Source organism: Piliocolobus tephrosceles, chromosome 9 (genome assembly GCF_002776525.5).
Source record: "Piliocolobus tephrosceles isolate RC106 chromosome 9, ASM277652v3, whole genome shotgun sequence".
Taxonomy (NCBI): Eukaryota; Metazoa; Chordata; class Mammalia; order Primates; family Cercopithecidae; genus Piliocolobus; species Piliocolobus tephrosceles.
The window spans coordinates 107,247,111-107,271,403 of NC_045442.1; the positions used below are offsets into that span (position 1 = coordinate 107,247,111).

The window sequence follows — 24,293 nt, forward strand, 5'->3', positions numbered from 1 at the left end:
AAAAAAAAAAAAAAAAAAAAGCACTATTTGGAGTTATTTCCTTTCTTATCACCAAGAATAAGAATACACCTGCCCATCAGAGCCCGATTAATCTAACAAAGCAGTAACCGTGTATTAATTTCAGTTATCCTAACAGTTCACTCTAACTCCATAACTATTTTCATATTACAAACTTGTGTTAAACATCCTTCTAGAAATAAGTACCACACAATCTTTCTTTCCATGTGTCTTGGAGAAAGAATTAATTTTTGTGGAGTAAAAGTTTCCCTAAGCGCAGGTGAGTGACAGTGAAAAATTAAGAGAGGTAAGGAGGTTTATTAGGAAGAGATGTGTAAATTGTGTGTGCAGAGCTATGGCTGATCCATATGAGTGGTGAGGACAAAAAAAACTTTTATAGACTCAATAAAAAATTTAAAAGTCATCTAGAAGGATGTTCTATATCAGGGATCCACAAACTATGGCCCATAGGCCAAATTAGGCCCATTGCCTATATTTGTAAATAAGGTTTTATTGGAACACATAAAAATTGAGAAATTCCTCTGTAAAGGAACAGAGAGCAAATATTTTAGGCTTTGCAGACCATGCAGTCTCTGTTGCCATATTGTCTATAGCTGCTTTCCTGCCACAACAGCAGAGTTGCACACTTATGACAGAGACTGCATGGTCTGCAGAGCCCAAAATATTTGCCATCTGTCCCCTTACAGAGAAAGTTTTCAGACTCCTCCTGTGTATAGAGACGGTCACCAGATAACGCCTGAAATTTTTGGCCTTTTTTTTCTGAGCTATGCAGTCAGAGATGTATCACCATAATTATATTCATAGATAATTCTTATCACTCAATGCCCTCCCACTACTCCTGGGGCAAGTGTGACAAGGGGGCTTTCTGGGGGTCTGGGGTGTGGGTAGAACCCCCAAGATCCCAGGGGGCAAGATGGATCAGATGATGTAAGAGTGTTGTACGATGACACAATCAGAGAAAGAATCCAGACACTGTCAACGAGGGAAGTCAGAGAAGCAGGTCTGTGAGTGAGGACTGGGAGGCACAATGAAGCCATAAGGGGAGGGCAAAATAATAGAGATTAGTTACAAGTGAGTAAATGGAGTATGACATGGGCTGAAGCAAGCTGGTAGGACTAAGACCGTGAGCAAAAATAAGAATGAGGCCACCTTCTTTCTAGTGGCCCCGTGGAAAGATGACTGTACCCTGCTTTGTTCCCTGGACTGTTTCAGTTTTAAAACTGAAGGCCCTGTATCCAGGAACCTCCCCAGTTCCAAGGAATCCAGATGGCTGGCCATCCTACCTGGTGGCGCTATGCAAGAAGCATGAAAGTCAAGCTTTCCCAGTGCTTAGCATCTTCCATCCTTAGAGAACTTAAACAAGGAGCAGGAAGCTGCTCTTAGAGCTACTGGGGGCACTGGGGGCCACTGCAGAAAGACAGAGGTCTCTGCTCTCGGTGAGTAAGTGATCTCACCGTGAGCAGGAAGATCATTCACTGGGAACAGGAAGAGAATAGCCTCAAAATAATCTGTAAACAAGTGTGAGATCATGTGTATTACTGGACAGTTTTTGGCCTGGACTTTTTACCCTAATGCCAGTCCACAATTTTTTCCAGAATAGCTGACCTGTGTGATTTGATGCCTGCCAGTTGCCTTGAACTCTCTGCTTTAATTTTCCCAAACTCCATAGCCATCCCAAATAATGCTTCATTTTTAGGTTCAATTTCTTTCATCTAAATAATGAATGCAAACCTGACTTTCCATGAATGTAGCTATTTTTTAAAAAATGCACCAATCTGTCAGTAATAGCTCATCAAGAAATATTTCTTGAGCTCCTGTAATACGCAGGTGCTGTGCTGAGCTTGGGGTAAAGCACTGAGCCAGGGAGGCAAGGCCTCTGGTCTCATGGACAGGAAAGAGAAACACACAAATGTATGCACAGGCTCACTTTAGATTGTGATAAGTGGTGATAAATAAGAAAAGCGATATGTTGTAGAAAAACTGCGCTGAGGTGGGGATTCTATCTTAGGATCAGAGAGAACCTTCCTGAAAAGGTAGCATGTTAGCCACATGCTGGAAGCTGAGAAGGAACCGGTTGAGCAGTGAGCTAGGAAAGCTCAAAATCAAAGATAGAGACAGGATGGAACTTGGTATGTTCCAAAAAGCAGAGAGGACACTGGTGTGGCACAGTGAGCAAGTAGGGAAGCATGAGAGATAGGCCAGACACTCACAAGATGGTGTGAGGCTCTTGTCAGGATTGATGAGGAGGTCTGGAATTTTTCCAAGGGCAAGGCAAAACTCTGGAAATAATCTAAGCGGGGGAATGTGTGTGAACTGATTTGTGTTTTTCAAAGGATTTCTCCAGATGTGCTGTTGAGAATGGATTGGAGGAAAGCAAGAGTGGGAATGAGTGAGAATGTTCACTTGTTAATTTCTTGTGTGTGTTCACTTGAGGGAAATCAGAGGGCAGGGACCCTGTCTTCCTGGGTCAGCACTGTATTCTGGTCTTCTAGCACACACCTGGTGCTGAGAAGACACACACATGATTCTGCCAGCTGTCTGTTGAGTGCTGTGTACAGAAAGCACTCAGTAGGCTGCAGCAGGGTGGGTCTGTAAGTGAGAAGAGAACCAATTGCTCTGCAAAAAGTTATCACTTGGGTGGATACAGTAGATAGACTTAGTCAGCATTTTTTGCAGCTCCTTCTGGAGTGCTTCCTTCATCGTAGAGCCTGGACAACTAACAAGGACATTCCTCAGACTTCCTTGCAGCCAGGGACCTGCCTTCCAGTCTTCAAGAGTCTCATAGACTTAAAACTTTCTGCTGACTCAAGTGAGGAAGAGTGATAGGACAGGATGCACCCAGGTTGATCCCTTTTGCGGGTGTAGATTATCAGGCCACCATGGCTCTGAAGCCAACAGCTGGGGCCAGCTTTATGGGAGGTGGCCAGAGCAGTCACACAGGACTCCATGATTAGAAGGGCCCCATGCTTGGCTTAATGCTCTGTTGCTGCTGTCTTGGGTCTTAATAATTGTGAACATGGGGGTCTGCATTTTTATTTTGCACTGGCCACATGAATACGTAGCTGGTCCTGCTAACAGTTCTTGTACCAGCTTTTTCATTCCGGAGAGAGTGAAGTGATGTGTTCCCAAAAGCTAGGAGGCATGGCAGTAGCTTCCGGTTCCCTAGATAATGCATCAGATGGTGAGATACAAGAGTCGACAGCTGGGACAGCAGTTTCCTGGTCCTTGTCTTCCTGGACACCACAGAGGGCATAGTTCCCCAGCAGCCAGCTCTGCTCAGTGGTGTCATTTTAGGAAGCCACTTTTGGAATCTCAGCCTAGATCCTGATCTTCTAGCCTTTCCAGTGATTTTGTGAGCAAAATTCCTTTTCTGTTTAAAATAGAGTGGATGCTGTCATCTTCTACAATACTCATCCCTAATTAAAGACACTCTTGCAGGAACAAACTGGCTTCCTTAAAAAGCTTTTCTACTGCTTTGTCATCAGATTTGGTGTTGAGATGGTAGAATTTAGTAGCACTTTTGAGATTCCATATTCTAGACATGCTCCTCGTTAAGTAAAGAGCCTGAGCTGTTGCTTACCAGGGATGGACTTGGGCATGTTAGCTACAACCTTAAATTGTGAAGATGCTTTTCTAAAAATAGGTATTATTTTTAGAAAATGGCTATTATTTCCCACTGGTGGACCTAGATGCCTGCAGTCTCCGTTGAATGCCTGTGTGAGAGGTAGAATATGATCAAGCCATCTGTCCAGGTCTAGGGGTTATCCCTGGCTACTGTAACAGGTTGTCACAAACTGAGTAGCTTAAAACAGTAAGAATTTACTCTCTCACCCCGGAGTCTGGGTGTGTCGAGGTGGGTTCCTCCTGGAGGCTGGAGAGAGAATCTGTTCTGTGCTCCTCTCTTGCTTCTGGCGGTTACCAGCAGGCCTTGGATTTTCTCACTCAATCCCTGCCTCCCCTGTTTTCACATGGCATTCTCCTGTGTCTCTGTGTGGCCCCTCTTCTTATAAGAATACCAGCCATGGCCAGGCGCGGTGGCTCATGCCTGTAATCCCAGCACTTTCGGAGGCCAAGGTGGGCGGATCACGAGGTCAGGAGATCAAGACCATCCTGGCTAACACGGTGAAACCCTGTCTCTACTGAAAAAATCCAAAAAAAATTTACCGGGCGTGGTGACAAGCGCCTGTAGTCCCAGCTACTCAGGAGGCTGAGGCAGGAGAACGGCATGACCCAGGAGGTGGAGCTTGCAGTGAACCAAGATCATGCCACTGCACTCCAGCCTGGGTGACAGAGTGAGACGCCGTCTCCAAAAAATAAAAATAAAAAAGAACACCAATCATTGAAGTCAGGGCCAACCCTAATTTAATATGATCTCTTTTTAACAAAATTACATCTGTAAGGCTCAATTTCCAAATAAGGTCACATTCTGAAGTCCTGGGTGGACATAAATTTTTCAGAACACTATTCAATCCATGACACCAGGCTATACACTTGAGCCTATTGAATAAAACAAACCCATCTGGTTCACATAGAAATAAAACATCCTGGCCTCATGACTGTCTGTTCCTGGGTGGTTGAACCAACCAGCTACAGATATATGAAGTTAGAAAGACTTAGAGATAACCTTAATTTTGTGAAAGAAAGTAAAAGTAGTTGCATTTTCTTTTATCTTTAAACATGCCCTACTATTCAGGCTACCTCAACATATGTAGTGATGTTTTACTTTTTTCCAATGCTTTTGTTTGCAGAAAATCTTAAAATTACAGGAAGATGTCTGTAATTAAATCAAGTATCTTGATGGGGTGCAGTGGCTCACATCTGTAATCTCAGTACTTTGGGAGTCCAAGGCACGAGGATCGCGTGAATCCAGTTTGAAACCCGCCCGGGCAACATAGTGAGACCCTGTCTCTACAAAAAACCAAAACCAAAACAAACAACAAAAACAACACATTAACTGAGTACGGTGGTGTGTGCCTGTGGTGCCAGCTATATGAGAGACTGAAGAAGGATGATCTCTTAAGTCCAGGAGGTCGAGGCTGCAGTGAACTGTGTTCATACCACTGCATTCCAGCCTGAACGACAGGCAAGACCCTGTCGCAAAACAACAAAACTCAAAAAAACTAAGCCATCTAAAAATACAAACTCCTTCATTTGAAATTTTTGCTGCAAACATACACCCCTCTGATTTTTTTTCTGCCTGCAGACACTTCCACAGAACCATCAGCAAAGGACAAGCGTTTATGCAGAGGAGAAAAAGGTCGGTGAAGTTCGAATGAATGTGGTTTCGCTTATCCACAGTGAGGACTTTTTATATTTCACAAATCAAAAAACAATTTAAGCTATTTTAGATAGGTTTTTTTCTAGTTCAATGAGATCTAATTCCTTAAAGCAGAATCAGGAAGGATTTTTTTCCCCCAAAATGAATACCTAAAATGACACTACAAAATATAGCCTTAGGATGGAGATATCTGTTTTTATGGGCACAGAAGAGAATATTGCATTATTCAACTAGACAAAAAACCATTCCATCAGAATTCTTTTATCATGTTGCAGTGTACATATCTTGCCATGGGAGAATTACCTTTATTAGGCAGCATTGAAGCTATTTATTTCTTTTTTATTCTATTAATTAAACTATAACACAATCAGTTGGGTTACCCATAGCCAACCTTTGGAAGATTAATACAGGATATTATTCTTTTGCTCATATTTGGCTTCTGCATGGTAATGAGACAGCAATAAAGTTTATGTTCCCATAACGTGTAAGAATTGTATTTTGTACCAAATAGCTAACATCAAATATAACTACTGGTATAAACAAACCACACAATACAATCATTCTTGGCATACATTAATGTGTCACTGAAAATATTAATACAATGCCCACTGTAGCTAAAATCTGAAAATTTAAGTTATAAGAATGCATAAAGAAAAAAATTACTAAAAATATGTCATATCTGAAAAAAATAACCTAAAAATAGATTTTGGTGGTTGCCTATCAAATTATCTCAGTTTTAGTATGCACTTTGAGGAAACCAAAACCTGCTCTGCTCTAACCTGAGTATTTTCTCTCCATATAACTTAAAATCCAAATTTACAATGCAGAAACATTTATTGGCATAATGAGCACTTAAAACTTACGCCGTTTTGCCATTGGGCAATATTTCACATTTATTAATGAGTTATTTCTCATAGGGCTGTTCAACAAAGGTTTCTAATCCATTTGATTTAGGTAGAGAAGCTAAGACAAATATATTTTGAGTTTTTTTTTTTTTTTTTTTTTTTTTAAGGCCCACAGAAGGAATCAAAGCCAGTAAGACAGGAAAGAAATTATTGGGCAGGATTTTGCATAAATGTGCCTTAATCTAAATATATTTTTCTTCTGTAGCCACATAACCTCAACGTTTCATTTCACCACTCAAGGGATGCCAAATACTTTAAATTTGTATGTTTTTATTGTTTAATCATAACCATCATTAATAGTGCACATAATAGTGCACACAGTCTCCTTTGAAAAATGAATCTGCATTTTTTAAAACTATTTTTGGCTCCCCACGAGCATTGAATAAAGTGACAGAATAGACTAATTTTAATAATACTTCTCTCATATGGATGACAGAACTCTGAAGATCTGTGCTGCTAGTTTACTTTGCTTTAATTGATACAAATATACAACTAGTTTGCCTTCAGATGAAGACAGAGATGAACTAATTTACCAACATGGAAAGTGAACTAGGAACCACAATTTTCTTACACAAACTCAAGTAATTAAGACTGTTTCAAAGTCCATTCTCATCTATAGTTATACCAGAGCCACTGGTATAACTTGACAGGTTTGTAAACAATTATTAACCAAAAACAACATCAGCTAGGCATAGTGGTGTGGCTATAGTCCCAACTACTCGGGAGGCTGAGGTGGGAGAATCCCTTGCACCCAGGAGGTCAAGGCTGCAGTGGGCAGTGATCATGCCACTACACTCCTGCCTGGGCAACAGAGTGAGACATTGTCTCAAACAACCACAAACAAACCATGACATCAACAACAATCTAATAGAATTTTTATTTCCATTTTGATCGATTCCAAACCCATCTCAAACCAAATCCTTTATGACTATCACGTTGACAGCTACTGAATTCTTCCTATATTTTTTATACCCCCCAAACATTGACTTCTTATTCCTGGTTCTTTTTACATTTATTCCTGGACTTATCTTTCCTTTCACCATTCTTCCTTTCACTTTCAAGCATTTTCTTTTCCTCTTTTTCAACACTCTTCAATTTCCCTTGAATGTCCATCTGGATTTCTGTTGATTTCAGATCCCCATGAACTTACTTCCTACCCCACCCTCCAGTTTCCATCTGTTCACTTTTCCCCTGGTTTTCTCCAGTGCAGTTAATCCACATAGAGAATTATTGACATAAGGTAGGAGCCATACAAAGATCATAAAGCTGTAGCTCAATGTAAACATTGCTCAGTAATCTATCTCGCAAACATGTTAATCAAAAAAAAAAAAAAAAAGAGACCACAGTTCAACTGAAAAGTTAATAAACTCAATTAACTATATAAAATAAGATAGTTATCCCAATTTAAAAAAAGGCAACTGGGAACACAGTCAAAAGAGTTAGTGTCTTTCCATCTGTGACATTAAATAATGTAAGCACCCGTAATGCCATCGTTTGTTTGTTTTGTTGTTACTCATGGTGTTGATCCATCTCTCTGATCATTAGGGAAAGGAGTGGCAAATAAAGTGAAATTCAAATATACCCACTTTTGGCTGGGCACGATAGCTCATGCCTGTAATCCCAACACTTTGGGAGGCTGAGGCATTGGATCACTTGAGGTCAGGAGTTCCAGACCAGACTGGCCAACATGGGGAAACCCTGTCTCTACTAAAAATACAAAAAATAGCTGGGTGTGGTGCCGCATGCCTGTAATCCCAGCTACTTGGAAGGCTGAGACAGGGGAATCGCTTGATCCTGGGAGGCGGAGGTTGCAGTGAGCTGATATTGAGCCATTGCCCTCTAGCCTGGGCAACAGAGTGAGACATAGCCTCAAAACAAAACAAAACAAAATAAAGCACAGTTTTGAGAACATGTTGATTCCTCTTGTCTCCCCTATCATTCATTATTTATTATGTTGCCTAGATTCCCATCTACTTTCCAAGTGAGGGGACATATTTAGATCTTGGCATGTTTGAACAGACTTATCAAGTATCATTCGGTGACATGACAATAATAGCTGCTTCTTGAAAGTTCAGTTATATTACATCGTTTGCATTCTCCTCATCCATTAATTTTACCATTCCATAAAAAAGCCATTGAGTTAGTAAAAGATGACTCCTGATCCTAATTTTTCTAATCTTTAGTTGACTTCAAGGTTTCTTTTCTGTTGCTATTCATTTAACTATTTTACAAAGGACTCAAGCCATACTTTCCAGGCAGTAAATTCCAAGAGGTATTTTGTGAATATGTTTTAAAACTGCAAGTACCACATTTAAAAATTTTCCCTCCAGCTCTTATTTACTATCCAACCTCATATATCTTTTCAATCTTAGGAAACCCCCAGTCATTGAATTCTAGTTAATAACATGATCACCAGGCATTCGTGTCTGTTTTTGCTACTGATATATTTTGGCTGTGGAGTAATCCTAGAGTTTCCGTCTCTGCCTCAGTGGAGGTTAGCATTTTTCTGAAGATGTGTGATATCCGTCCATTGTAAACAATTCCTATGGTTACACAGTTGCTCACACCTAGTATATAAAATAAAATAGCCTTCCTTAGGATGAGAAGTCAAATCTAACAAGTGCAGCCTTCTGGAACCTTCTTGGCTACTTCTTTCCTCTTCCTTACTTTGACCTCTGATGCCTCTTGTGTGCTTATAGACTCTTCCAGATGAACCCCCAGACCTACCTTTACCTGGGCAACCCCATCCTACCACCTACTATGTCACAGAGTAATGTAATCAAACCATTAATATTTCATTTTTTTTTTCTGCTTCACTTTCTAGTCCTATAACTATAAAAGTGACTTAAAGGTGATAACCCAAACAGTATTTTGTTAGTACTGTTCTTCCCCTTTGTAGCACTAAGCAACAATTTCATCCCTTGTGTGTGTACAAGGGTCTGTTAAAAGATTCTGATAGTGTTGTTAAAAATTGTTAGAAGATTTGATTTAGCCAGACATTCACTTCCAAGATGGATAATTTAAGACTTGGTGATGTTCTCAAAATAAGACATACGTGTGGCCAACAAGCATATGAAAAAATGCTCAAAATCACTAATCATTAGAGAAATGCAAATCAAAACCACAATGAGATACCATCTCACACCAGTCAGAATGGCTGTGATTAGAAAGTCAAAAAGTAACAGATGCTGGTGAGATTGCAGAGAAAAGGAAATGCTTAAACACTGCTGGTGGGAGTGTAAATTAGTTTAGCCGCTGAGGAAAGCAGTTTTCAGATTTCTCAAAGAATTCAAAACAGATCTACCATTTGACCCAGCAACCCCATTACTGGGTATATACCCAAAGGAGTATAAATCATTCTACCATAAAGACACATGCACACCTATGTTCATCACAGCACTATTCACAACAGCGAAGACGTGGAATCCATCTAGATGTCCATCAACAGTGAACTGGATAAAGAAATGCAGTACAGGCCGGGCGCGGTGGCTCACGCCTGTAATCCCAGCACTTTGGGAGGCCGAGGCAGACGGATCACCAGGTCAGGAGATCGAGACCATCCTGGCTAACACGGTGAAACCCCGTCTCTACTAAAAATACAAAAAATTAGCCGGGCGCAGTGGTGAGCACTGGCAATGGTAGACAACTAACTGCCCCTGCCACCCTTGTGTCCTGGAAGTGGTCACACAGAGCATACCACATACACTGCCACCGTCTGATATGTGGTGGGGTATTGTCAAAAGAGCAGCACAAAGTCCCATTCCATCACAAGGTTCCCGATGTTTAGAACTGGTCTCCAACTTCCTATTAACTTGCATTCTTCTTTTAGGCCTCACTGCCTCCCCATTCTCTGGGAAGGCCTTCCCTGCATCAGTCAAGGCCCTCTTTCCACAATGCATAGCCCAAGTACCTTTTCTCCCCAAAGGCTCCACTCAGGGGAAGTTTCCACATGCGTGCGTGCCTCATGGATTGATGGTTGCCATGGCTTCCATTCTAGACTGAAAGCCCCCTGAAGGCAGGAACCTGGTCTTTTCATTTGTTTCTTCACTATTACATCCTAGAAGAATGCCTGGAACATAGTAGGTACTCAATAAAGATTTGCTGAGAAATGAATGCAACTATTCTGCTCAGAAGCAATGCAACCTCACAGAGGACCCACTAAGCTCCAAGGAAGACAGCAGAAGTGCAGCCCCGGTAGGTCATGGCGATCAGTGAACCAGGAATAAAAAGAATCTCAGTTCTAGATGAGAACAGATACCACTGGTTTCTTGGGCAGGAAGAACTAGAAGCTTATTTATGCCTGGCCCAGCTCACTGCTGTTAGGGGCATTTCAACCTCGCCTATGAGATGGGCTGAATGCGGGACTTTAAAAATCTGCTGCCTTTGGTACATGAATAGCTCCCAGTACATCCTGGCCTCCACCTGCCCTTTCCTCTCCTGCACTCACTCCATCTGGCTGAACCTGATGGCTGAGTCTTTATATTTGTGCTGTCTACCAGACTTGAGATTTTTGCAACTTGATGCTTTGTGCTATTCAGGTGTTTCCTGAGTCAGTTTTTCTGGGACGCTTGAGTTTTCTCTTGCTCCTTACTTTTTTGCCTCTACGAGTCGCCAAAATTTCAACCTGGACCCAAACCTAGGACTTCATAATTGTATTCTAGTTAGTTGGCATGCATCTCTGTAGTCACATAACTATTAAATATGCATCATCATCATCGTCGTCATCTTGCAGTGGGAAGTTTCATCATTTTGAACATTTTCTTTGGTATCTTCACCAAATTCCAAGTAGAAAATTACACAGAATCTAAACAGACAGGAATGTGTTTGAGGGAAACCACCTTGCTCATTCCAGGTAAAACCAGATGAAGAGCCTCCTTAATAAAATGCGGCTTTGCCAACTTTAGAAAACATCCCTCATCGTTTTTCTAAGTACAGACAAAATTTTTAAATCACACTTTACTTTTTCAGAGTAGTTTAAGGGTCATAGCAAAATTGAGCAGAAAATCCAGAAAGTCACCATCTACTTTTGGTCCCTACATGTGCACAGCCTCCTCTACTGTCAATATCTGAATCATAGTGGTGCATTTATTACAATCAACGAGTCCACATTGGCACATCAATTTCACCCAAAGTCCATAGGGTGCTCTTTTGGCATTGTACATGCTGTAGGTTTTGACAAATGTATGATTACCTGTACTCACCATTATATTATCATGCAAAGTATTTTTACTGCCCTGAAAATTCTCTGTGCTCCACCTATTCATCCCTCCTTCCTCCCAGCACCTGACAACCACTGATCTTTCTTCTTTTACTATCTCCCTAGTTGCCTTTTCAAGAATGTCATATAGAGACATATGTCATATATTTGGAATCAAACTGGTGGCTTCTTTCTCTTAGTAGTATGCATTTAAGATTCTTTCATATCTTTTCAAGGCTTGATAGCTCATTTCTTTTTAGTGCTGAGTGATGGTTCATTGTCTGGATCTACCATGGTTTATTTATCCATTCATTTACTGGAGGACAGCATTGTTGCTCCCAAGTTTTGACAATCATGAATAAAACTTCTAGAGACAATTGTGTGTACAGGTTTTATGTGGACAGAAGTTTTCAACTTCTTTGGGTAAATACCAAGGAGCATGATTGTTGGATCACATGGTAAAAGTATGCTTAGTTTTGTAAGAAACCGCCAAACTGCCTTCCAAAGTGGCTACACCATTTTGCATTTCCACCAGCAATGAATGAATCCCCACAATGTGTGGGGATTATGGGAACTACAATTCAAGAAGGATTTGGGTGGGGACACAGCCAAACATATCACCCATTGTACTGGCTTTGCTTCTTCCTCAAATATCAGTTGAATATGTTTGTGTTGGTCTATTTTGGGGGGGCAGAGAATTTATTCTTTTGGCTGATCATCTATTTATCTGCTCATTGACCAATACCACGTTATCCTGATTACTGTTGCTTTAAAGTCAGTCTTGAAACTGGTGAATGTCAGTCCTTTGACTTTGTTCTTCTTCAATATGGTGTTGGCTATTCCATATCCTTGTCAGCATTTGGTGTCACCACTGTTCTGGATTTTGTCCATTCTAACAGGTGTGTAGTGGTATCTCATCATTTTAATTTGCATTTCTCTAATGAAATGTAGAACATCTTTTCATATGCTTTTTTGCTATCTGTATATATTCTTTGGGGACATATCTGCTAAGTTCTTTGGCCCACTTTTAAACTGGGTTTTCTTATTATTATTGAGTTTTAAGAGTTCTTTGCATATTTTATATAATAGTTCTTTTACAGATGTGTGTTTTACAAATATTTTCTCCCACTTATTGGCTTGCCTTCTCATTCTCTTGACATTGTCTTTCAGAGAGCAGAAAGTTTTGATGTAGACTGGCTTATCAATTATTTCTTTCATGGATTGTGGCTTTTTTCTTGTATCTAATAAGTCATTACCATATCTAAGGTCATCTAGGTTTTTGTCTGTGTCATCTTTTGGGAGCTTTATTGTTTTGCATTTATATCCATTTTGAGTTAGTTTTTGTGAAGGGTGTGAGTCTGTGTCTGGATTATTTTCTTTTTTAAATTGTATGTGTTGTCTAGTTGTTCCAGTACAATCCTATTTTGAAAAGACTATCTTCCGCATTGTATGAGTCTATTCTCATACTGCTGATAAAGACATACTCAAGACTGGGTAATTTAAAAAGGAAAGAGGCTTAACTGATTCACAGTTCCACATGACTGGGGAGACCTCACAATCACGGTGGAAGGTGAATGAGGAGCAAAGTCACATCTCACATGGCAGCAGGTGAGACAGCTTGTGCAGGGGATCTCCCATTTACAAAACCATCAGATCTTATGAGACTTAATCACTGCCCCGAGCACAGTATGGGAAAAACCTGTCCTCATGATTCAATTACCTCCCACCAGGACCCTCCCACAACACATGGGGATTATGGGAGCTACAATTCAAGATGAGACTTGGGTAGGGACACAGCCAAACATATCACTCATTGTATTGCTTTTGCTGCTTCCTCAAAGATCAGTTGAATATGTTTGTGTTGGTCCATTTTGGGGGGGGAAGGGAATTTATTCTTTTGGCTGAACTATTTATCTATTCATTCACTAATACCACATTATCTTGATTACTGTTGCTTTAAAGTAAGTCTTGAAGTTGGGGAATGTCAGTCCTCCGACTTTGTTCTTCTCCTTCAAAATGGTGTTGGCTATTCTCGGTCATTTGCCTCTTCATATAAATGTTAGAATCAGTTTGTTGATATTCATGAAATAACTTTCAGGGATTTCGATTAGGATTTCATTGAATCTATAGATCAAGTTGGAAAGAACTGACATCTTAACAATTTTCAATCTTTCTATCCACAAACATGTAATATATTTCCATTTATTTAGTAGTTCTTTGATTTCTCTGATCAGAGTTTTAAGTTTTCTTCATATAGATATTATACATATTTTGAAGTTTTATACTTAAACATTTCAATTTTTGGTGCTAATGTAAATGGCATTGTGTTTTTAATTTCAAGTCTCAATTGTCTATTGCTGGTATATAGGAAAGCAACTGACTTTTGTATATTAACATTTTTTTTTTTTAAATGTAGTTAGCTATTTAATGAGGTTCTTAAGACATTTGGAACACCAATTTGTGAGGATAAATTCCATTCGTCAGGGCAAAAACAGATCGCAGGTAGCCCTGGAGCTGAGGAACAGCTTTGATTTTTGGTAGAATTTGTGAGTCCACAGCTTTCTGATCAATCTTGCGCTGCTCTGTAATCTCGTATTTCTCTTTCTCTGTGTCAAAGATCTCACCTTCCTGGTGTCTGGGCTTCCGCAGCTTCTTCTTCTTGAAGTAAGCATCAGTAAGATGTTTCGGGATTTTGACATTGCTGATATCGATTTTGGTTGAGGTGGCAATGACAAATTTCTGGTGCGTTCTTCGTAGAGGAACTCGATTGAGGACCAGAGGTCCAGTCACAAGTAACAAGCCACTAGCCAGCTGCTTCAAGAAAACCACCCTCTTGCCCCTGTGGCGTCCAGTGAGGATGATCAGAATGGTCCCGGGGGTAATGCTGGCTCGCAGTTTTCTCACGTGCTGACTGAAGGGTTTTTTGCCATGGCTCAACAGCTTTTGAGGCACATCTTCAGTAGGATAATATCTAGGCATTTTGCGAAGTTTAACCACCCGGGTACTGCCGTTCTTGTCACCACCAACTGGTTTTGTAAGAGTTGCGAGAACCTTCTCCTTCTTTTTCTTTTCAACCTTGGATTTAGTGGCTGAGTACTTCCTCTTGTACATGGCCTTTCTGGAATACATGGCAGATCGGGAATACCTGCCAATTCCTCTGACAAGGACAGGGTTGCGGCTGCAATGGGGCTTCCCCTTCTTGGGCTTCTTAGCCTTAAGGTTACCCTTTTTCACCTTGCCACCAGCATGAGCCTTCTTGGATTCGGGTTTCTTCTCTTTAGTATCTGGCTTCTCAACTTTTTCACCCGCCATCTTGCAAGACGGGAAAGAGTTGTATATTAACATTTTATCCTACAGCCTTGCTATAATTGCTTCTTAATTCCAGGATTTTTTTTTTTTTTTTTTTGGTTCTTTCAGATTTTCTACATAGATAATCATGTCATCTGTGACCAAAGACAGTTTTATTTCTTCCTTCCCAATTTTTACACCTTTGGATTTTTAAAAATTAAGATATAATTCACGTACCATAAAGCTGAGCCTCTAAAACCGTACAATTTAGTGGCTTTTAGTATAGTCACAGGATTGTGCAACTATCACTACTGCCTAATTCTGGACTATTTTCATAATCTCCCAAAGAAATCCCATACCCAGTAAGTATTTTTCGCCCCCCGCCGCCATCACTGGATTTGTCACATTTTACACCAAAAATCCAACATCCAAGATAAATAAACTACTGTTATACAATTTAAAAGTACAAAAAGAAAAAAGCAAAACCAGAACCAAAACACAATGAAAAGCATAAGATGACTCATTTCCAAATGAAAATACTAGGCTGAACATTATGAAATTATCATTTTTACAGGCAAAAATGACCCAATGATGTCAATTTCATATAGTCCAATTTAATATTTGTATCAGTATATTGAAATCACTGAATTTCTTCAGAATACCTTGATGAGTATAGCTTTCAATGTAATTCATTATTAGCTCCCAAGTATAGCAATAATAATGTGCAAACAAAATATGAATAAATGAAAATTGCAAACATTAAAAAATCATTTTCAAATCCTCGATTTAAGCATCCACCAGAGCTATCATAGCTTCACAGGAATGGATGTCCTTGCTGGTTCCTAAGCATGCACAGAAAGGGAATCCAAATACTTAAAAACAAAATTTTAAAACGTTTTTTACGTTATTTAAATGTCTTAGATAATTTTATGAATAATTTAGAAGCATAAACCTCCACTAATAAGCATTAGGGATAAAAACGGAACTTGTGCCAATACCGTGTGCCCACTGCTAATGATCTTCTCAGATGTCCCATCAGCTGGGTTTCTGCAATAATATATGCTGTTAACACGGGGATTCTTTTTTCATCAAGCTGTGGCTATATTTTGACCTTGACTCTTTTTGTGATTTGACTGCAAAAATTGTAGTTTGTTTTTTTTAGTTCTTTTTAGCAATAGTAACATGTGGAATACTGTTTTTTGTTTGTTTGTTTGTTTGTTTGTGCTTTTTTGAGAAAAAGAAACACCATAAAAAGCAGCTTAAAGGATGTTTGTTAGCAGGGCCACAAAGTGGCCACAAAATTTCTGATACAAAATATTTATCCCAGGTCCCTTGGGCATATTTTTTCTATATATTTTTAGGGCATTTAATAATAGGGGTATATTGCTGAATTTTTATTTTCCTAGTTCATTTTATGAGGAAAATATAAAACAAACAAACAAAATCCAATTTCTCTAAAGCTGACATGAAAAGGAAGAAAACAGAGAAGCAAAATACCTGAGATAATTAAGATCTGAATAATAAAAACCGCAGTCATACTAGAAATATATTCTATAGTATGAGAATTGATTTCCTTGCAAAACAGTTTGAAAAGGGAAAAGTTAATAATATTTCTTGCCTTGAAGGCAACTGTCTAAACTGGGCCAGGACACAAAGTAAATGACAGCCTTGCTAAAAGCAATATTCACTTTATGTATTAAGTGCTTGTCTTACATAAGACACAGAGTGAGAAAGCACCCTATTTACAGTCAGCCTTGCTTATCAACAGACAGACTTGCAAAAGGGCATATTATGAAAGGGTGATGGTTAGTTATGTTGATTTTACTGTCACTCTTCTGTGATAATTTTCATGTCCAAAGTAATGAATGTACTTGAATGTGTGTTACAAGTGCACTATTGATTGCTGTCTCCTGGGCTTCACACCGAGTCACAGAGTGTCCTCTCTGGGAGCTGCGTACACCCAACGGGTCACTCTCTGCACGGAAACCTTGTATTCTTAATGAAACAGATGTGCAACCTGCTGTGCTCAGACTTTATTGACCAAGTAGAGTAACAACTTCAAGCTTGTTACCAATCTAACTAATATAATAGCAGCCTCAGACCCTTGTTTCTTGGTGGAGTGATAAAAAAAAAAAAAAAAAAAAAAACCCTAAAGAGATTGAAGACCAATGAAATGAGACACAAAGACTTATTTTGCTGTAGTGAAGACAGGAGAGGGAGGGAGGAGGAGGACAAATAAAGAAAAGGGCTGTCCCAATAACGCAACGGCAGCCACTTCTTATCAGGTGGAATATTATTGGCAGGCAAATAAAAGACGAGGAAATCAAATCAAGTCTCCCTTTCAAGGCAGGTGAAATGAGGCAGCATTTGAGGTGGGAATCATCTCTGCAATGGCAGAACTAGAAACCTATCTACCCCTGTGGTGTATATGAAAAGGGCCTTCCCATCTTTCCCCTGGGAGCCGGGAAATGGGTTTGCCCAAACAAGGGCGGGACTCCTGGGCAAGATTAGAGAGGGAGCCTGATGGCTTTTCTTGCTGCTGTTTTTTCTACAGTGGTTGGCTGAGTGGACTGAAGTGGGTGCAGTCTGGTCTTGAACTTGAACCCTTCGAAGATGGACACAGGCAAATTTAAGTCTTCCAATAGGCATTCTTTCTCTGTGTGTCTGTCTCTCCCTCTCTAACACACACACACACACACGCACGCTCAGAGGGGAGGGTTACAGGCTGCTTTCTTTGAGACAGTCAGATAGTCTGGGGTCTGAGCAGATGAAGCGCCTATGAAATTTACCTTAAATCCGTTCCCCATCTCCCTGCAGAGCTCAGAGAAATTCTTCTAGTCCCTGAGCTGCCAGAAAGTGGCTTGCCTGGACCCTGCCCCACACAGTGTATCGAGGCCATAGCTTTTGGCCTCTGGTCACTAGACATAGCTGGGTAGACCCTTCTCCACTCACAGAACAGAGCAATCCATCTAGAGCCTCAGCGGGCTTTTAGTGTCCCCAAAGTCCTGCTTTCTTTTCTATTTGGGGTTTTGCAAACTTCAGTTCCATATTTCAGACACTCTGCTTTCTCTATACTTTGTAGTCTAAAGCCACTCTTTAATTTTCCTCTAAGTGTAGGATGGGCAAAACAGTTGTATCCCCTCCACAGTTAGGTGCGAATCTCAGCTCACACCTAACTGTGTAAGTAGCAGCAGGTCTCTGGAATTTCTCCTCGTGTCCCACACCTCCTAGGGCCCTTGCAGCTTCTCTGTTTCCGTAAGATCCCACATGCTTTACTGACAGCTGCTCTTCCTCCTTTGCCTCAGAAAACCAAAGGTCACCAGGTCCATAATCCACATGCTCACAAGCACTGCTTTATGTTCTGTGGGTTAACTGGTCTTCTTTCTGGGTCACCTCTGCCAAAGATCAGTGGCAGCTCCAGGGCATGCAAGCAGAAGAGGAGGAGTGTTGCCCCTGGAATACAGAGATCTGCAGCCTATAGTTCCAGGCAGTTTCCCCAGAGGAATGCAGGTACCTCCCCAGTGGTGCTGTGGTTGTTCCTGCCTATGAAATGTGGCCTGGCCTTGGCACAATTCTGCCTGAAGAAAAGGGGACCACCTGCCGAGAAAATTATCTGCATAAATAACGATTTCACTTCAGCTTTCCTTGCAGATGGTCCTGATTTGGAAGAAGTATGCAGACAGTCTTTGAAATATGACTTCTATTTTTTAGGCCACTTGGAATTCTTCACCAGTCTCTCCATCACCGTGACAATTTATTGGCCTGGAATCATTAGCTGCCTCTGAAACCCAGTTCTTTTCTTCTTAATTTCTTACTATTTAAAAATTTTCCAGACTCTTCTTTTCTTTTCCCCCTCCTCTCTCTCTCTCTTTTTCTTTCTAGAGATGGGGTCTCATCCTGTTGCCCAGGCTGGAGTGCAGTGGTGTGACTACAGCCTCGACCTCCTAGGCTCAAGCGATCCTCCCTCCTCAGCCTCCTGAGGAGTTGGGACTATAGGCATAAGCCATCACAATTGGCTAATGGTTTTTGTGTTTTCAGAGACAGGATCTTGCTATGTTGTTCAGGCTAGTCTTAAACTCCCAACCTCAAGGGAACTTCCTGCCTCAGCCTGCTGAGTAACTGGGATTATAGGCATGAACCACTGAGTCCAGCCAGATGCTAATCTCTGAATCTACTTTTTCCCTTATCCCTTTGAAATACAACTAGTCAACAGATCCTATAAATTTTTCCTCCTCCTATTGTCACCATTCTAATCTAGGCTATATTACTCCATGCCTGGCCTATTGCCTATTACATTTTAATAGTGTTGTTTGTTTCCCCAATCTTTCTTGCACATGATTGTCATGTTAATGCTTTTAACACAATCCCCACTATCTTTCCATGCACGAATGCCTTCAATGGCCCACCGTTACCTATATAAAATGTATTGTACTGCATGTTACTCTACATGTACTGCATGTAAGCTGATTACCTTAATTTTTATTTCTGTCCAATAGATATTTATTGAACACCTGCAGACATTTATTGGGTATATACATCATCCTTGGCTCTAGAAAGCAATGAATAAGCCTGACCCATTTCTTTCTTGCCTTTTAGAGAAGAGGGGTTGATAGGAAAAATAAACGCTCAGAAAGAGAAACTATTAAAGCATGTAATGTGGGAAGCAAATCTAGTCTCTGGAGTCACGGCAGGCAGAAGTGACACTTCAGCTGAGGCCTGAGGGTGAATAATGATGAATTACTGAAGGGCAGGTGACGGACACAGCACATGCAAAGGGCCTGCGGTTAAAAAACAGTTCGCTGCAGGTCTGGAAGGAGACAGAGGGAGATGGGGAAGTACACAGGGGATAAAGGTGGGGAGGTCACCAGGGGCCAGACCCTGCAGAGCCTGGTAGGATGTACTCAGGAATTTGACTTTATTATAAAAGCAATGGGAAATCACAGAAGGTCTAAAGCAGAGGAATGCAACAATTTATTGTGTTTCAAAAAGATTACCCCAGCTGCAGTGTGAAGGAGGTTTGCACAAGAGCCTACTGGGTGACTAAATAGGAGAAGGAGTGCAGAGAAGAGGTGGTGGCACCCTGGACCAGGGTAGAGCCACTGAAGTTAGCAGAAAAGGAGAAAATACATGGATTCAAGAGGGAATGCGAGTGATCAGCCGTGGGGGATCAGCACTGGAGGGAAGTGATGAAGAGGGAGATTAAGGATAATGTCTAAGCTTTTAGCACAAACAACAGATGACCATGGTCATCTTTAAGGAGTTAGGAACCCAGAAAAAGAAGCAGGCATGGGTGTGGAGGTTGATGCTGAGTTTAGAATAGCTTAGTTTCATTTTGTTTTCAAGACAGGATCTCACTCTGTCACCCAGGCTGGAGTACAGTGGTGCAATCACAGCTCACTGCAGCCTTGAATTACTGGTCTCAAGTGATCTGTCTACCTCAGCCTCTCAAGTAGCTGGGACTACAGGTGCACACCACCATGCCCAGCTAACGAAAACTACTTTTTTTTTTTTTAGAGACAGGGTCTCATTATGTTTTTCAGGCTGGCCTCAAACTCCTGACCTCAAGCAATCCTACCATCTTGGCCTCCCAAAGTGCTGGGATTATTGGCATGAACCACCAGGCCAGGTGCAAGTTTAGTTTTGGATAATCTAGTCCAAATTGTGTACCTCTAAGAGGTATCTAAAAGGTATAATAGAAACATAGGTCAGTCTGGAGTTCAGAAGTGGGGCCAGTGTGAGAGGTAAATTGAGAGACATGGCATATTTGGTAGTTGAGACCATAGGAGTGTTAGAGTTGTCTAGGGAGAACATGTATAGACAGGAGAGAGAGTGGCGTGGGCCTGAGAATCAAAGAACAGCATCATGGAAAGGTTGAGTAGAGAAGAAAGAACTTGAGTCTGAGAAAATGAAACCAATGCAGTGGGAGGAAGGCTGGAGAGGCTGGTTTCTGGAAATTAGGAGAAGAAGGTGTGTTCAGTGGGTGTGGTGTCACAGTATTGAATGCAGTAAGCTATAGTCCATGAAGTCCTCATGAAGGTATAGAGGCCATTAATACCATTAAAAAAATTCTTAGTTCGGTGCCAAGTGCAGCGGCTCACACCTGTAATCCCAGCACTTTGGGAGGCCGAGGTGAGAGGATGGTAGCAGTCTAGGAGTTTGAGACCAGCCTGGGCAACATAGTGAGACCTTATCTCTATTAAAAAAAGGACAGAGCCAAGTGTGGTGGCTCACACCTGTAATCCCAGCACTTTGAGAGGCTGAGTGGGTGGATCGCCTGAGATCAGGAGTTTGAGACCAGCCTGGCCAACATAATGAAACCTTATCTCTACTAAAAGTACAAAATCCCAGCTACAAGGGATGCTGAGGCAGGAGAATTACTGGAACCCAGGAGGTGGGGGCTGCAGTGAGCCGAGATGGCGCCATTGCACTCCAGCTTAGGCAACAAGAGCGAAAGTCTGTCTCAAAAAATAAATAACTAAATAAATAAATAACTAAATAAATAAATAAATAAAAATAAATAAATAACTGGGCATGGTGACATGTGCTTGTAGTCCCAGCTACTTGGGAGGCTGAGGTGGGAGGATTACTTGAGCTTGGGAAGTCGAGGCTACAGTGAGTCAAGATCATGCTACTGCATTCCAGCCTGGGCAACAGAGTGAGACCTTGTCTAAAAAAAAAAGTCTTAGTTCATATTTCATTTTGGGGTGCCTCTACATCCTGATTAATTTTCTCTCCCTATCTCTCTTTCATACACACACACACACACACACACACACACACACAAATATACATACACACAGTAAAATTCACTTTGTCCTATAGAGTTTTATGGATTCTGACAGATACAAAGAGTTGGCTGTCTACTATCACAGTCATGATACAAAACAGTTCCATCACCCGCACATTTTACCATGCTATCCCATAGTACTTCAGTCTTCTGTCCCCACTCCTGGAAACCAACTATTTGTTTTCCATTCCTAGGTGTTTTTTTGTTTCGTTTTTTGTTTTTTGTTTTTTCATAACATTATCAATGAAATCACATGGTATAGTTTTTTCTAGCCAGGTTTCTTTCACTTAGTGAAATATATTTAAGAATCATTCAAGCTATTGCATGAGTCAACAGTTCAGTCCTTTCTATTGTTGAGTAGTGTTCCATGGTGTAAACAGACTGCAATTTGTGTACTCATTCATAGGTTGAGGGACAGGTTAGTTATTTTCAGTTTTCGTTGATTAAAAATAGAGCTGTTAAAAACATTTGCATACAGGTTTTGTCTGAACATTAGGTTATTTCTCTTGGGAGTGGGATTGCTGGGTTATATGGCATGGCTACGTTTAGCTTTATAATCCTTAGTATCTTGATAATGATAGTAGTTTGGTGAGGTGGTAGGGTCAAAACAGGAGTGGAGAGGGTTAACAAGAAAGAGAGAAGTGAGGAGGTGGATATAGTGAGTGAAAGCAATGCTTTAATTTCAGCTGACATGGAGAATTTCAGCTGACACAGGGAAGCAGGGATGTGGTTGGAGGTGGCATGAGGTTTAGGGAGGGAAGGGTTGTCAGAGATAAAAGATACTTGAGCATGTTTAATGATGATGGGAAGGAGGAAGCAGACAGACAGGATGAAGATAAGGGAAAGAGAAGGATGTCAGGGAGGAAGGAGATAGTGAAGTTTCTGGTAGGATGGGAGGAACTGGCTTTTGATAAAAAGGTAGCTCTTACATGTTAATGAGAGGGTGAGCCTTTCCAAGCCCTAGTCTGACCTTCACGTGATCTCTTAGGGGATGGCAAAAGACAAGTACAGCCCTTTCAAACTACATGCCTGCAAAAACTCTTGGCCCCAACCAGACTGTGTCATGATGACACCATGTTCACCCTGTTATTTAAAAGCCAGTGGATATCTGGGGTTTTGAGGGTGTCAGTAGAGCACCTTTGCTTGCCTGGCAGTGGTGAAGCATTTGCTAATGAAAAGAAGCAAAGCTGCAAGTTCAGCAGATTGTTACTATTTATCCTCAGAGGTATATTTTACCCTAGTTTCTCCAAAAAACTCTTATGATGTTCACAATGGGATCCCAGTATCACAGTTACCACCCAGATCACCAGGACCTGGGTAGGTGCAGGACTTGGGGACAAGTGGCATGTTCATGAAAGTTCCCTCACTGTGTACAGTTTGGCAATTTGGTAACTTTCTTGATTAAAAAAACACATCTTCTTGCTAGAGATCTTGACCTTGACCCCTGATAATTAGAAGCAGCGGGGACTTTTCCTCTGACTCATTAATGAGTAAAACAGGCTAGAATTTTTCTCCCTATATTCCATCTCTTAAAAAGAAAATGGTATCTACCGTAATGACGGAATAAGAAAAATAACAGTTGTATTAGCCAAAATGATGAGGATGCCAGTCGCTGGGTGCATTGTTTAAGAAGTTGCCGTTTTTGCAAATCAAAACCACAATGAGATACCATCTCACACCAGTTAGAATGGCAATCATTAAAAAGTCAGGAAACAACAAGTGCTGGAGAGGATGTGGAGAAATAGGAACACTTTTACACTGTTGGTGGGATTGTAAACTAGTTCAACCATTATGGAAAACAGTGTGGTGATTCCTCAAGGATCTAGAACTAGAAATACCATATGACCCAGCCATCCCATTACTGGGGATATACCCAAAGGATTATAAATCATGCTGCTATAAAGACACATGCACATGTATATTTATTGTGGCACTATTCACAATAGCAAAGACTTGGAATCAACCCAAATGTCCATCAGTGACAGACTGGAGTAAGAAAATGTGGCACATATACACCATGGAATACTATGCAGCCATAAAAAGGGATGAGTTTGTAGGGACATGGATGCAGCTGGAAACCATCATTCTCAGCAAACTATCGCAAGAACAGAAAACCAAACACCACATGTTCTCACTCATAGGTGGGAACTGAACAATGAGATCACTTGGACTCGGGAAGGGGAACATCACACATCGGGGCCTATTGTGGGGAGGGGGGAGGGGGGAGGGATTGCATTGGGAGTTACACCTGATGTAAATGACGAGTTGATGGGTGCTGACGAGTTGGTGGGTGCAGCACACCAACATGGCACATGTATATATATGTAACAAACCTGCACGTTGTGCACTTGTACCCTAGAACCTGAAGTTTAATAATAATAATAATAAAAAAAGAAGTTACCATTTTTAAGACCTTCAGGAAATACCTGAAACGACTCCAGCTGATCATTCTGATCTGGAAAACCTCATTTTGTTATGTAGCAGAGCAATTTGTGATGTAGGACTGATAATAACACAGTCAGTTGTTGGGTATCAGATTTAACACCTTAAAATCTCGTAGGAACCAATAAATGTTTTGTGGAATGGTTCTATACAAAAGTACTTACTGTGGTAATCTCATCTTAATAGATCTGAAAATGCTACAAGTTTTAAGTCAGAAAATATACTTTCTCCTTTTTGGAAAAGGCTTTGAGACCATCATAAGTGTAATAAATTCAGGGAAGAGTTTTGCAGATGGTGAGTTGGGCTGTGAATCCAGACATAATCTACATAGGTAACTAGTGTTTCAATGACATTTGGCTATTGTTTTCCTTTTCTCAG

At 40.8% G+C, this 24,293-nt stretch overlaps 1 protein-coding gene and 1 pseudogene across 2 annotated transcripts in view; both read right to left on the minus strand.

Moving 5' to 3' along the window:
- The window catches only part of KIAA1217 (KIAA1217 ortholog), an 846,584-nt gene that overhangs the window by 435,644 nt on the left and 386,647 nt on the right, over nt 1–24,293 (minus strand). The gene's annotated exons all lie outside the window — the stretch shown is intronic.
- On the minus strand, nt 13,811–14,723 carry LOC111549994 (annotated as a pseudogene). Its single transcript, XR_003309561.1, has one exon. The product of XR_003309561.1 is annotated as a 60S ribosomal protein L6 pseudogene (transcript).